General features: G+C 35.0%; 1 long non-coding RNA gene across 1 annotated transcript; it reads right to left on the bottom strand.

The window, feature by feature from the left end:
* Window positions 1-9486: 9486 nt before the first annotated feature.
* On the bottom strand, window positions 9487-10486 carry LOC138349049 (uncharacterized). The gene is made up of 2 exons (XR_011221579.1): window positions 10014-10486; window positions 9487-9917 (listed from the first exon to the last, which is right to left on the bottom strand). It is a non-coding gene; the product is annotated as an uncharacterized lncRNA (long non-coding RNA).
* Between the last annotated feature and the right edge of the window lie 5570 nt (window positions 10487-16056).

Raw genomic sequence — 16056 nt, 5'->3', positions numbered from 1 at the left:
TCTTCCTTAATTTATACTCGTGTGTTTCAGTATGAAATTAATTTCATCCTCCAAAATCAATTTCCATCCACTTTTAGTTACAAAAGTTGATTTTGATTAATTTCTTAAAATTAAATTAAATTATATTAACTTAATATTTTAAATAAAAAAATTATAATACATTATATTTTTTTCATATAAATATGATTAATATTGTAAATCCATTAAATTATGAATTGTCCATTTGATTTTTGTCCATTTGATTACTTCAGGAATTATGATGAATTCATGTATGTATAATTCTAAGGTGATATCAACCTTGGTGGATAACTATGTATCTACTAATTGGATATTTTTCATGGTAGCCTTTGGGTAATATCTCAACTCTATAAATAGAGATATCATTCACCTTTTGTAGAATACACTTGAATAGAAGAAAACTTCTCTTCTTCATCTCTATATCTTGTCTTCTTCTCTTTATACTTATATTGATTGATATGAGTTTGATTTTATAACACGTTATCAGCACGAGACTCTAGTCAATTGAGATTGAGTTTTAGTTTTCTTTAGATAATGTTTTGGTTGATCTCGTTATGAGAATCAAGAAATTATATTCCACAAAATCGGGTATGTATTTTTTAAAATCTTTTTATGATTAAGAATACAATAGTGTTCGATCACTAACATTGACTAGGAACCAAAGTCATATACTACTATTGATGGAATATGACATGATATACAAAAAAAATTTAGTGGAAAAAGGTATAAAATTTTAATAACATTTAAAAAAATTCAAAGGCTGAGTCATGTTGTACTTCGGTGTATTACACCGTTGGGTAAGGGTAAGACGGTGGATTCAAGTTTTATCGCACCAAAAGAGTAAGATATTAGGTTAAAGTCCGGATGCACAATAATAAAAAAAATGTTTGAGGATAAGACGGTAGATTTATGTTCTATTGCACCAAGAGGGTAAGACATCAATTTGAATTTTGATGCACCATAATGACAACGTATTGAGTTCGAGTCTCAATGCACCATAATGATGATAAAATGACGACTAAGACAAAAATAGTATATTTTTTATGAAAAATCTTGAAATTCATTATATTGATTTGCTCCATTCCTTGAAAAGAATGTGGTAGCAACATATGATAACTTTAAAAATATACTATCATATAAATGTGGTAGCAGTGAATAATTACTCTGAAATATGACAAATAATTGACGACATGAATAAGGGTGTGGAGGGACGAAATTATAATAGTTATCATTGTGGTATTATAAAAGGAAGAACACTATGTGTTCTCCAAATACTCCTTCAAAATGTAAAGGTAATTTTAATTATCAAAATGATATGAAAGGTCATTGGATATGCGGTTCATGTCGTGCGATCTTATTTGATAAATTTTATAAATCCTCCATTAAAATAAAGAATATAAAGTGGTGGTGCACTTTATCTTTCAAAGTAATTTCGAGGTGGATCATGTAAATATGTCAAATATAAAGGTATGACATGTTTTAATGGTTATAGTCAACTCACGGAGAGTCTGTGACTTGTAGTAGACATTGGTGAATGTTTGTCTATTCTTGAAAGTGAATATTGAAAAATATGAATAAGAACATATTCATATATGGTTGGGTATATGTCAAAACTCACCTCTACGGGAGGTCTAAGAGGAACAAATAAATTTTATTTGGCAGAAATGGTTAATGGTATTGTATGTTTATACATCATAAATATTATGATATGTTTATTATAAACTATCGAAAGAAGAAAAAAAAAGTAATTCTTGCCTATAAATTAAAGTTGTGGTCATTACCAAAATAATATTATTGTATGGTAATACAAACTTGCCATTGGTTGTGTACCTACGGTACAACAAAAGTAAAGCAAGAAATATGTCTTGCTCGTAGTAGTTTTAACCATGACAATAATGATATATTTCTCCTTGGAGATGTTCACCATATGGATGGTGTCATGGAATATGTGATAGTACACAAAATTAATTGCAAGCTTTAACGAGTTGTATTATTATCAGAGGAATAATAATGGGGTTGTAGTAAGTCTTAAAAGAAACTTTTAAGTTTTGGATGAATTGAAAAGAAATATTGAGACTATAAATTGTGAAAAGATTTAATATCTTTGAATTACAACAACAGAAGCGGATTATAAATATTTTATGTAAAAGGTTACCCATTGTTTCCTCTAGTTTGTTGCACACAAACATGGACATGCTGATGAAATCACATGCAAAAGTAAATCATAAGTATACTGAAATAAAGATTAGTTGGCATGACCAGTTGACCATTCTGATTTAAATGTGATGCAAATATAATTGAAAATTCATGTAGATTATATGATGAAGAAATAAGAAAAATTCTTTAAGAATTTTCTTGTGTTGTTTGTTGTCTTCATGAAATGATCATTGTATTAGCTAAGGTTGAGATTGTAATTCCCCTGAACTTTTGGAACATATAAAAAGGTGAATATGAGTCCATTCGCCTGCCATGTGGATCATTTGTAACTATATGATAGATGCATCTATGTGATGATCACATGTGTTTTGATGTCAACTTACAAATTGGTGTTTGTAAGGTTATTTGCTCGAATTGTTAAATTAAGGGCACAGTTTCAAATTATAAAATTATATTGATAATGTTGGTTGATTTATCAGAAATTATAAGCATCAAATCATAGCTAAATCATGGTTATAAGAAAAGGACTCCCAAATAAGATTTGCTATGAGATAATTTTATTTAATATGAAGCAACACATGTATGCATCAAGCCAACAAGGTTTCCCAATTAAAATTGGTTCAGGGTCAGGAACCAAATAATTTTCATGTAAAATGTTGAATGTGTGGTTATGATTTTAATTGTTCCACCACGCACAAGGATGAATTCTCAAATAAGGTTGGGACGAATGTTAGATTTTCTAACATTAGGGGGAGAGATAATTGACTGCTGAAAATTATGTGTAAGGTTAATTATGAATTATCTAGATCCTCCTTAAATAAATATGTGAACTTAATTGCATGATGTTGCAAATCAATTGCCAGATGAATGTACTGACTCTATGATATAATTCAGCTGCAAATTCTCCAATGTGAAGTCCTTGAAGGACAGAGTCTATGATACGCCAGAAGCTTAATAGACCAATCAATTTCAAATATAAAATTCCTTGAAAAAGGAAGGATCAAATGATCAATATGATCATGATAATGAGGCAAGTGCTATAAAATAGCATATTAATATAACACTTTATAAAACCTCAGAAAAAGTTCAGGTACCTGAAAAATAATGAAAACTAAAGAGATCTCGATAAGTTATGTCTAGTTGGAATCGATATCAAATAACCGTCAACAATATCTTCGATATGAGGTAGCGCTCAATGATATAAATTGTGACGAGGATCTTGAATTCAAATCTATCATAGAGTGTGAACAGATAAATGTTTGACAAAGTAAAATGCATAATCCAACTATATTTTGTTTCACTTATAGAAGTGATGTTTTGGATTGATAGTCCATAAATTAAGGTATAATGTCAGTGGGGCACAAATAAATTATTATGCGATGGTGTAATCGTAAGATATCAAGAAATGATTATGCCTTGGGGAATAAAAGTTTGTCGCAAAAATTCTGACATTATTGGAGATGTTTTTTCCTATGGTGGATGTAATGAGATTTATTTTGTTCTGGCAACATATGAAAAACTTGAATGCATATAATGGATAATTGTCATGTCTAGTTAAACAATGAAGGTTATATGAAAATCCTTGAAATAATCGAGGTGTTTGAAGCATATAAAAGTTTGAAGAAAAAAAATATTTAATTAATCTTCAAGAATCCTTACATGGATTGAAATAAATCAAGGAAGAAAATGTACAAAAAGAATGACCCTACTTATCGTTGCATTTTTATGAAAAGATCAGGATCTGAAGTTGTTATAATAGTTGTGTATGCTGATGACTTGAAATCAATAACACTCTTAAAGAGCTTTCAAAAATTGTTGAGTGTTTGAAAGGTGAAAAGGTCTTGGTAAGACAGAGTTTTGTCATGACCTACAGATTGATAATTTAACGAATAAAATATTTGTGCATCAGTCAACATACAGAGAAAAGTTCTGATGCAATTTTATACAGATAAATCACATTCATTGAGTACCCCAATGATCATAAGATCGCTTAAAATAAATGATGATTCATTTTGATCTCAAGAGAATGATGAAAAGCTTCTTGGTGATGAAACTCCATATCTTAGTGCAATCAGAGTACTAATGCATCTTGCTAATAATACTCGATCAGATATCTATTTTCAGTAAATTTACTGGCAAGATTCGGTTCCTCCCCAACAAAAGAACATTGAAATGGTGTTATGTGTACACTTGAATATCTTTGAAGGACCATAGAAATGAGTTCATTCTATTCCGAAGAATTCAAATCAGAGCTGATTAGTTACGCAGATGCAAAATATTTATCTGATCCACATAAAGTACGATCTCAAACATACTATTTGTTTGCATGTGGTGGCACAATATATCCTGGTGATCAATGAAGCAAATGTTGTTATACAGAAATAAAAGCCCTCCATGAAGCAAGTCGAGAGACACACACCATACTCAGAAAATGTATGATTTTTCTTTTGAAAAAAATATACCAACCATAATATACGAAGATAACCAACTGCAAATGAAAGTGTCCACAAGATGATTATTGATGTGAACAAGTTGAATGAATAATTTACTTGCAATAACGAGGTCATGACGAATAGATTGATATTTAAATTCAGCTAAGCTCAAAGCCTCGTCATATACATTAAATCAGAAAATGATATATCAGGATGAGTTTAATGATGCAATATCTTCGTGAATGTGATTTGATCACAAAGACACTGTCAATATCAATATTTGAGAAGCTGGTGTACAAGATTGGAGACATCACCGCAAGAAATTAAGTGATGTTTTGATCATGGGGAGTATATACGTGTTGCACTCTTTTTTCCTTGACCGAGACTTTTTTCCACTGAATTTTTCGGGCAAAGCTTTTAATGAGGCAACAAATAGTACGCATCAAAAGATATGTGTACTCTTTTCCCTTCACTAGAATTTTTTCCCACAGAATTTTTTCTAGTAAGGTTTTAACGAGGCACATTGTCCAAGGGGGAGTGTTATAAATCAATTGAATTATGGATTGTCCATTTGTTTACTTCAAGAATTATGATATGTATAATTCCAAGGTGATATGAACCTTGGTGGATACCTATGTATCTACTAATTGGACATTTATCATGGTGGCCTTTGGGGTAATATCTCAACTCTATAAATGGAGATATCATTCACCTTTTGTAGAATAAATTTGAATATAATTTTTTTTTCCTTTTCATCTCTGTATCTTGTCTTCTTCTCTTTATATTTATATTGATATGAACTTGATTTTATAACAATTAAAAAATACATCATAAAAATATTTTTATCTATTGACTCTAAAAATAAAAATCATGACAAATAAAACTGAATCAATGGGATAATTTTTTTCAAAATACAAAAATGTATTTTATTACTCTCTCCATCTCTTATTAGTTCACCATCTTACTAAATCAACAAAGTAGTAATTAAGATTACTATAATTTTTGTAATTAATTCTTTTTGAATATGTTTACCTTTGTTTGTAAATTTTCAAGAAATTTTTTCACAAGTAAATTAATAAAATTATTTTCTTATTTATGATTTCTCAATATGAGCGTAAAAGGAAATATAATCAACTTATCCGTAATAGAGGGAGTAATTTCTCTTTGATGAATTTTTCAATCATTCTACATTTTCTAAGATTCAGTTACTTTTTTTACATTTTCTAGAATTATAGTATTAAAGTGAGTATTTTCATGACAGGAATTAAATTAAGTATAAGAAATATTCTATATTGCTAAATTATGTTTTAACGAATGTCTTTAATTAACTTTCTGTTTCACACAAAAGAATATATATTTTATTTTATAATGGAGTAGGAAATATTTTACGTCCATACTATTGACATGGTTAGATTTTTACTACCTATAACATTTACGGATAGTTGTTTGATAAAATAAATTATAATCTTACAAATATCTATCACTTATATAAATTATAAGTATTAAAAAAAAATTTCTTAAATTTTATGAAACTAACTTATATTAAAATAGGACAAAAAAATAAATAATTTTAAACACCAAAATTGAAAAAGAATATCAAGTGCAAATTTAAAAATAGAAATTAATGATTTATCATTTATGGACACTACACAGCATGTGGATTGAGTCTAAAAAGTAGTGGGGTGATTGTGTTTCCAACAGAGCTACATACGGCAAAGTTTATTCAATTGATTGATGTACACTTTTCCTAGGAAATGTATCATTCACACATAGGACTGCGCAGCTTTTTTCTTTCTTTATTTCTCATTACAATGTTTCATGTTGTGATTAGAATTCTATTGAATTTTAATGTACATTAAATTTTTTTTTTTACATTGAACATAAAATGCTTTTTATTAAATATAACTTTGTATTCAAGGAATTAAAATCGATATATTTATTTAAAAATGAAAGACTATTTATTATTTTATTATAATCCTTATTAATAATATCACATTTATCATGCTTTACGCAACTACTCGATGAAAAGGCAAAAAAGTTGTTAATAATTGCGCAGCTGCTATGCTTTACGCGGCAACTATCCGACGTAAAGGCAAAATAGTTGTTAGTGATTACGCAGTTGCTATGCTTTACGCGGCAACTATCTGACGTAATGGTAAAAAAGGACACATGAAGGAGGAGGAAATTGGTGAAATCGTCCCATCTTTGTTTTCTTTATTTTTTCGAGCAATTATTATCTTCCTTGCTTTAGTGGCCAAGCTTGTGGACCCTTCAATTTAAATTAACGGGGAAAATAAATAAATATTTTCTGTGTCTCAATTTATGTAATATATTTTAAATTTTAAAATTAAAATAAGTCTATTTTTAAATCATCAATTATTGAGACTTACAAATATACTCTCTCCGCCCCATATTATATATAGTCATCTTTTTTATTTGCATTGGCATAAAAAAAATAAGGTAATTTTACCCCTATATTCTTATTTAATTAGTTGTAGATTTTCAAGGTTAGTCAAAGTAAATATATTTTCAAAATTAATTAATTAATCAATAAGGTATAGTAGGCAAAATATGATATTTTATGTATAGATTTTATAAAATAACATATATTGTGGTCCAATTATTTTTAGAAAGGGGTGAGTTATAATATAGGGACGGAGGTAGTATAAATTTCATTTTAAATAATTTAAAGATTTCATGAATAACTTATCAGTCAAACTTAAATTGTTTAATTCTTGAAAAGCAACATAAATTGAGGCAGAGAATATATTATTTATTACTCCTTAAAAAAAAAGATTTATATTGATGGAATTAAACAAATCTTTAAACTGATTTTTCCACTGCACAATCAGCAGATGTTGCTCACACTAGATACTAGAAATTGAGGCCAGTTCAAAAACTTGGTTTTAACATCCGAATTAACTCCCGCACATAAACCAAAAGTGCAAATCGATTATAAAATACATTTCGTCATAATTTTGAAATGGTGTTGAATGAATGTCAAAGTCCAAACTTAAAGCAACTCCATAATGCTTGTCAACTAAAAATGTTGACTTTGATCAATCCTCTTGTAAGTTCCAAACTTGTAACCACCCCGTAAGTCATGTGTCAGGCTAATCTAAGTCCAAAACTATGATGAAGACAAGGAGATACACACACCTTACCAGTCTTTTCCAAAAAGCACAAAAGTATATCACAATTATGACAAAGAAAACCAGATCTAACATTTAGTCTTTGAAGTCACAAGACGCATTGGAACTGCCTATCTGTATGATTATTTGCAAGCTCAACAATAAACAAAGTCAAATGGTCTACTAGTTACAAGAAACATATGAAGATCAAAGTCAACTTAGCTTGTATTGTCTACTAGTTACAAGAAGAGCATGCGTTGTGGAACAAATTCAGAAACCATCAACCATTTCGTTTTTACTGCCCAATGGTTTCACAACTTTAGACTTATTTCTGAATGTGCTGGGATTACGATGGAGAATGTCTGAAGATAACAATTGAATTGATGAGAAGCTGGTATAGAAGGAACTTGTCAAAAGAACAATACAAATTGAGGAGAACTATCCCAGCTGCTATCTGTTGGACGATTTGGAAAGAGATGCTTTGAAGATATAGCTCTATACAGAAGATATAAACAAACAACTGTTTTCTTTTTGGTGAAAAGAGTGTTTGAATAATTGTAAAGATGATCAACAATGGTGATTCACACCAAAACAGAATGTATCCATAGTAATTGATTAAGGAGAAGAAGAAGAGAAGGAAGAAGAAGAAAAAAAACTGCAGATACTGATTTGGAGGAAAAATGAATTACTTCCTTTCTTGTATTGATTCATTCACATATATACAAGAGAATTGTAGCCAATACAAGAATGTGAAAGATGAGAAAAATGTGACTAACTAACTTTCAAAACTATAACTAACTTGATGTGACATCTAACTAACACTCTAACTAACTTAACTAACAAATTGATTATAATTATATTGCTAATATAATGATGCAGAATCTCTGTTAAACACACTTTGCTGATTTGATGTGAGCTGTCTTTTGAAAATATTCAACCACAATTCGTGTTGCATTTATAATACTTATACACCCTTTTCTCAATAGAATAAAAGGTAACTAAACAAACTAGAGGAATGAAAGCATTGCCACTACGAAGCAAAGGTAAAGAGAAATATGGCACGATGGCATAGTTTAATTCCTACTTCATCCATACTATCGGGAGCCTCAAGAGGCACGTTCCCCTCTTCTAAGAAAACATTTTTAATACGCAACAACTCGACTTATGCTTTTTCCTAAAAAAAACAAGATAGATCATAGTTAATAAGTAGGGTGGGTCCAAATGGCCTCCAAAAAGTTTGATACAACTATAGAGGTGCAAGACTTGACCTTCGGCACAGCATAGCTGTTCAGTCTACTCTATGTATAAACATTTTATCATCCTGAGGACGGGCCTTAGACTGCACCAGAAACAAAATAAGAGAATATATATGATGCATCCGTGTAAGTTCCAGCTTCTTATTATCATGCTCATAATTACACGCACGATTGACTATAGAAGTTAATTAGGAGAGTTGGTGGTCCATATTTCTACCACAAATATCCATCTGTATACCTATTCATGAGGAATTAAATGCCTTTGGTGTGGCTGGTTGGGAGTGTACAAAACCTAACTTACCCGGACTCTCCAAAATTGTTGCCGCACCTAAGCCAGATCCTCCAAAAATGCGCTACTTTTGGAGGATCATCCGACACACACCCGTCCACATTTTTGAAGAGTCCGAGCAATATAACACAAAATCCCTAAGCATTTACGTACAGGTGACATTTGTTTCAAATTATTTCCTAAATTATTTTGAGATTGCAAAAACTGAACAACTTTTCTCTGGTGTTTGACCAAATGAAATTTTCAGAAAAATTGAAGAAGTTTGAGTTTTCCACAGTTTCTTGAAAACAAATGTCAACTAGATTGTTCCTTTACATAGTGTCTCTGTATGAACATATCATTTTAATACTGTAGTTTGACTCATATATAAACCAGGTAACGTTTTGGTATAACGATATCATCTTATTGAACAGTGGAAGTACGTTATGAAGTAGCTGCAAAAGTAAAAAATATCAGCTACCGGACACCAAAGTAATCTTCAACCAGCTATGCGAGTACACAAAAAAAGAGTATCTAAATATACAATTCAGGAATCCGGGGAAGATAATTCACATTATAATTTTTTTTTTGACTTGTTCTTCACTTGGAGATGTACAAGGTGTGATGGTTTCTTGTTCACTTCACATTCAATATACTGCAAAATTGAAGAGAAGCTAGAACACGGTAATATGCATCTTGACATTAATAATTCCTTAGGACTAAACAAACACTTTGAAAATTCGAAGCATACCTCAATAGTTTTTGACGAGGTTGAATTCCCAGACGCAAAATCGCTCAACTATTCCCAAACTTCAACCCTGACAGGATTTCTCAATCATGCCTTTGATAGTTCTTCAACAGCCTCATTTTGAGTAGCAGAGAAGAGATCCGTTACGTAATGAGAAACGATTGAATTTATCTGCTTCTCGAATCCCATGCCTAATAGCCGATCAGCCTCATCTGATATCAGGTTCTGTACAAATGATATGGTTGTTGCTGAGTGGCGATTTAAGATGTAGCATTCATCATATATCACTACCAAATCCCAAACACTACGGACAAAAGAAAGGTTGGGGACTCAACAATCAAAACCCAGTGATCCATTTATTGACGGCCTATAGATCGTGGTACATGTGTGACCACTTAGGTGAGAATGTGATAATAGGCAATCATGAAGGTCAGCCTTGAATACAAACTTATGATCTACAATAAGTTCTTTTGGTAAACCTGAACTTAGCATTACCACAGTGCACAAGTGGAAAGAAATTTTTAACCAAATTAAGTCATTATACAAAATAATTTACCAAAATAATACATTTTTCTAAAATTTTACAAAACTAGTATAAAGTATATCAACCTAATGCTGTTAGTTTTTTAAAAATAAAATATACCCTAAAACGTTACTATGGAATACGTTTATACTAGTTTTGTAAAATTTTAGAAAAACATATTATTTTGGTGAATTGCTTTATATAATGGCTTAGTTTGGTTAAAATCTCAATGGAAAGCTTTAGACAAATTTAGCACAAAAGTATGCAGCTAAATTGTTTTAACACAGGGCGCATGACACTTGCTTTTCTGTTTTGAAGTATCATAAGTAATAGCAGCTAAAAAGATACTGAAGGAATATTGATTGTATTGAAGTATTAACCTAATAAGGGAATACATGGGAGATATATATAGGAGATATAAGAAGAAGTACTAATCCTAATAGGACTAGGATTAAGGAGTACTAATCCTAATAGGACTAGGATCAGTACACAGTAAATACTAATATTATTTAATACTATTTATTTAATACTATATGTTATTATCCCCCTTCAAGCTGAGCTGAGCGGAAGCGAACGGAAGCTTGGAACTGAGGTAATCGTGCTGTCAGCTCGGAGAGGCTTGGTGAGAATATCAGCCGGTTGTTCTTCAGTGGGTACATACTGCACAGTCATGGTGCCGGCCTGAACTTCATCGCGAACAAAGAGACAATCGGTATCAACATGCTTCATTCTGGTGTAGGACAGAATTCTTGGCCACACAGATGGTTGATTTGTTGTCACAATAGAGAGCAGGAACAGTGTGAGTGGCGCGGAGTTCGCGAAGAATATATGTGACCCACATGGTCTCAGCAGGAAGAAGAGCAAGGGCGCGGTATTCAGCTTCAGTCGAGGACCGAGAGACGTTGGGTTGTTTTTTTGTACACCAGGAGATCAGGTTCGGCCCCAAAAAAATGAGAAACCCCGATGTAGATTTTTCTGTCATTTTTATCATTCGCCCAATCTAAATCTGTGAAACCCCGAAGCTCCAAGTCCCAGGGTCGAATGAGTAAACCACGACCAAGAGTGCCAAAAATGTACCTGAGAATGCGTTTTAGACAATGGTAATCATGTTCACTTGGTTGATGCATGCGCTGAGCAACTCGGTTGACAGCAAACTGGATGTCAGGACGGGTAATGGCCAGATACTGTAGAGCCCCAATGAGGCTGCGGAAGTGGGTGATATCGGCAAACGGGGTGTCGGCTCCATTCGTAGACGAAGAGACTGCCATCGGTGTTGGTTGACTGGTGCATTTTTCCAGTCCAGCTTTCTGCAACAGATCTCGAGCATATTTTGACTGATGAAGAAACAAGCCGCTGCCTGTCCGAGAAACCTCCATTCCCAGAAAATAATGTAACGGGCCAATGTCCTTCATTTTGAAGGTAGTATGCATAGCTCGAGTGACATCCTGAATGAGAGCTGCAGTAGAGCCTGTAATAATGATATCATCTACATAGATAAGAAGAATGACTGTACCGTGTGCTGAATGTCGAGTAAACAGACTCGTGTCGTATACGTAACACGTGAAGCCGAGTCCCTGGAGGAACATTTTTCAGACGTGTGTACCAAGCACGGGGGGCTTGCTTGAGCCCATACAGAGACTTCTGGAGTTTGCAAAAATGTTGAGGGAAGCGGGGATCAACATAGCCCGGTGGTTACGTCATGTAGATAGTTTCATCAAGCATGCCATGAAGAAAAGCATTGGAAACATCCAACTGATTGATGAGCCAATTGTTGCGCACGGCGAGTGACAGTACCAGGCGAATGGTTTCCTGCCGAATAACAGGACTGAATGTCTCGGAGTAATCAAGCCCATACTCCTGATTGTAGCCTTTAGCAACCAAAGGAGCCTTGTACCTGGAAATACTGCCATCTGCATTGTGTTTAATTTTGTACACCCATTTATAGCCCACTGGGTGCCGCCCATGGGGCTTAGGTACAAGAACCCAAGTTTTCTGATCAGTCAAAGCCTTAAACTCGTCATCCATAGCATGACGCCAATAAGCATTTTTTAAGGCAACAGAGTAAATTGTTGGTTCACTATCGGGAAGGGGTGTATTTGGTAGTATGGTAGCCTGAAAGGTTTTGGGTTTAAAGATACCAGCTTTGCCACGGGTTAACATGGGATGATTATTGGGGGGTGGTACGGGCGGTGGTGATTCGGGGGTGGCTGGGAAGGACCCAAAATGGATCGGGCTGGAGATGTTGTGGGTATGGGGTGGTTCGGGTTGGTTGTGAGTGTGGGTGGTGGTTGCGTGTGCATTGTGGGTGACGGTCGAAGGGGTGATGAGGGGTGGTTGGGTAGTGGGTGGAGGTGTGGGGGAAGGTGGTGAGGGACCCTGTGAGTATGTTGGAAAAAGGGGAAGGACGCCAATGAATGAAGTATTTGTGGAGGGGGAAATAGACTCGTAGGGAAACTCATTTTCGACAAATTTGACATGACGAGATATGTAGACTTTATGAGTTTGTGGGTCAAGACAGCGATAACCCTTGGAGGTAGGATGATAGCCCAAAAAAATACAAGGACGGGGTCGGGGTTGTAATTTGTGAGTAATATGAGGGCGTAGCCAAGGGTAGGCATGACACCCAAAGACGCGGAGGTTGGTATAATTGGGAAGTTCTTGGTAAAGGAGTTGATAGGGTGATTTGTTGGAGAGAGTGTGACTGGGCATTCTGTTAATGAGGTAGTTTGCGGTGGCTAGAGCTTCTACCCAAAAGGAGACAGGGAGATGAGATTGATGTAGAAGAGTAACCACCGTTTCAATGAGATGGCGATGCTTACGCTCAGCCACCCTATTCTGTTCGGGAGTGTATGGACAGGAGGTTTGATGTATAATTTCCAGGGATTGCAGAAACTGGACAAAGATGTTATTGACATATTCCTTTCCATTGTCACTTCTAAAAAGTTTAACATGAGAATTGAATTGTGTTTTGACCATTTTTCAAAGGTGACAAAGGTGGTGTATGCCTGTGATTTGTGTTTTAGTGGGTACAACCAAGTGTATTTTGTAAAATCATCCACAAAACAAATATAATAGCGAAAACCAGCAAATAAAGGAACAGCAGTAGGACCTCATAGGTCAGAATGAATAAGTTGAAAAGGTGCAGTTGTACGCTTCTCAGGTAAAGTAAAAGGTAATTTATGAGATTTAGCAATTGAACAGGAGTCACAATTGTTTACATGAATGGAAGAAAAACCTAATTGAGACGTTAAAGAATTTATTATTTGAGTTGACGGGTGACCCAGACGACTGTGCCACAACAGACTGTGGCCATCAGCCGAAAGAGCCACCGGAGCCACAGGAACGCTTTCTGAAACTGGGTGGGCAGACGAACTTGTGCCAGGAAGAACGTATAGACCATGCTCACAGGGGCCCTGAAAAATCACCCTCTTGGTAGTATTGTCTAGGATCTGAAAATCATTAGAGGTGAACAAGAGTGAGCAATTATTGTCTTTTGTGAATTGGTGAACTGAAAGGAGATTGGTTTTAATAGAAGGGACATGGGTAAGGTTACCTAGGTGAAAGATAGCGGTGAGGGTTTTAATGGTACCCGTGCCAGTGTGAGAAATATTAAGGGACTCACCGTTGCCAACAGTAATACCATTGGATCCATGATATGGATTTGGAGCGTTAAGCTTGGATAGATCAGAAGTAACGTGCATGTTGGCCCCAGTATCCAACAACTATTCAGAGGAAGCGCCGGCTTGAGATGCATAATTGGCACGGTTATCACTATTTCGGCTTTCCTCATACCGAAACCACCAACGAACAGCGCTGTGTCCTGTTTTCTGACAGATTTGACAAGTTGGACGATCCCGCTCGTAAGTGCCCTGCCCGCCGCTGAAAGATGACTGCCCGCCGCTGCCGAAGGAGTGCAGGCTGTTGTTGCTGCCGTGCTGCTGACCGTCGTACGACGGACGACTGCCCTGCCGACCGTCGCGCCCGCGGCCTCCGCTGTTTCTGCCGTAGATGCCGTGGCTCCCCTGCCGGCCGCCACCACGCCCCCCGCGATAGTTCTGGCTTGCGGTGAGGGCGGTAGCCGGCTCCATAACAGCGGCTTCTCGGAGAAGAAGTTTGCTCTCCAGATCCACGTTGATTTCTTTACTTTTTAGCCACGAGGAAAGAGTAGCCAGGTCAACGGGCATTGGACTGATGCGAACCGCCTGTTTAATGGAGGAGTAAGCTGATGGGAGCCCCCGAACGACATACATGACGAGATCTTTTTCGGGAATGATTTCGTTCACGGTGTCGAGGGCTGTGATGATGGTGGAGACCTCGTCTAAATACTCTGCCATAGTTTTCGTGCCTTTGGTAATTGTGTGGAGACGATCACGCAATTGAAAAATATGAGAGTGGGAAATTGATGCATAGCGTGTTGCGAGGGCCGTCCACAGGGCTGAAGCAGTTGTGTAGGATCGTACGTGTTTCTGAACCGTGGGAGAGATGACCGCAATCAAACATGATTGGATCTGGCCATCCACGACTTTCTAGGCCGCATGGGCCGGATTGGTTTTTTCTGATTTGTCTGTGGCGGTGATGACTGCCGGCGGCGGTTCTGTGCTTCCATCGACGTATTTGAGAAGGTAATTGGCCTCAAGGGTTGTAAGAACGGTGATTTTCCATGTAGGGTAATTTATGTCTGATAATTTTTCGGGAATCAGGGCATGAAGATGCCTGAGAAGGAGTTTAACGCCAGAAGGAAGTGAATCGAGAGGATCCACCTCGGTTGTCATGGCTGCCGGCGCCCAAGAGAAGAGAGAGAACGATCAGTGCCCTAAAGAGAGAAAAAAAACCTAGAGAAAAGAAGATCTAGGTTTTCTGGCTCCTGATACCATGAAGGAATATTGATTGTATTGAAGTATTAACCTAATAAGCGAATACATGGGAGATATATATAGGAGATATAGGAAGGAGTACTAATCCTAATAGGACTAGTATTAAGGAGTATTAATCCTAATAGGACTAGGATTAGTACACAGTAAATACTAATATTATTTAATACTATTTATTTAATACTATCTGTTATTAGATACTAATTAAAGGAAAAACAGAAGCATTTCACAAGGATCTTTAATGGCTCAAACGGGTGAATTTGAATAGAGCATCATTTGTTTCAATGAAGTAAAACATGTCCGGCGATGAGTTGATTTTTTTAAGAGTTAATAACTTTGATGGTCACTCAACTATCATTTTTTTCCACAAAAATTCACTTAACTTTCATTTTCAACTCAAAAGTATTTATCTATGACTTTTTTGCACAGAAAGTCACTCAAGCTATTTTATTATTTTTTTCATTAAAATTTACTGACATGAAATTTTAATTATTAACTAAAAATTTAAGAACCAAATATATATCCATTTAAATTATTTAATGACCCGCCCCACTTACCCGACCTGCTAAAATATAATACTGAACTTTTTATTTTGCCATTAATTCCCTGATGATTCTCCCTTTTGTCTCCCCCCAAACCTTTCCCTCTACGT

This window comes from Solanum lycopersicum, chromosome 6 (genome assembly GCF_036512215.1).
Source record: "Solanum lycopersicum chromosome 6, SLM_r2.1".
Lineage (NCBI taxonomy): Eukaryota > Viridiplantae > Streptophyta > Magnoliopsida > Solanales > Solanaceae > Solanum > Solanum lycopersicum.
The sequence above is the reverse complement of the archived record's forward strand: the minus strand, read 5'-3'. Positions and strand labels throughout refer to the sequence as shown.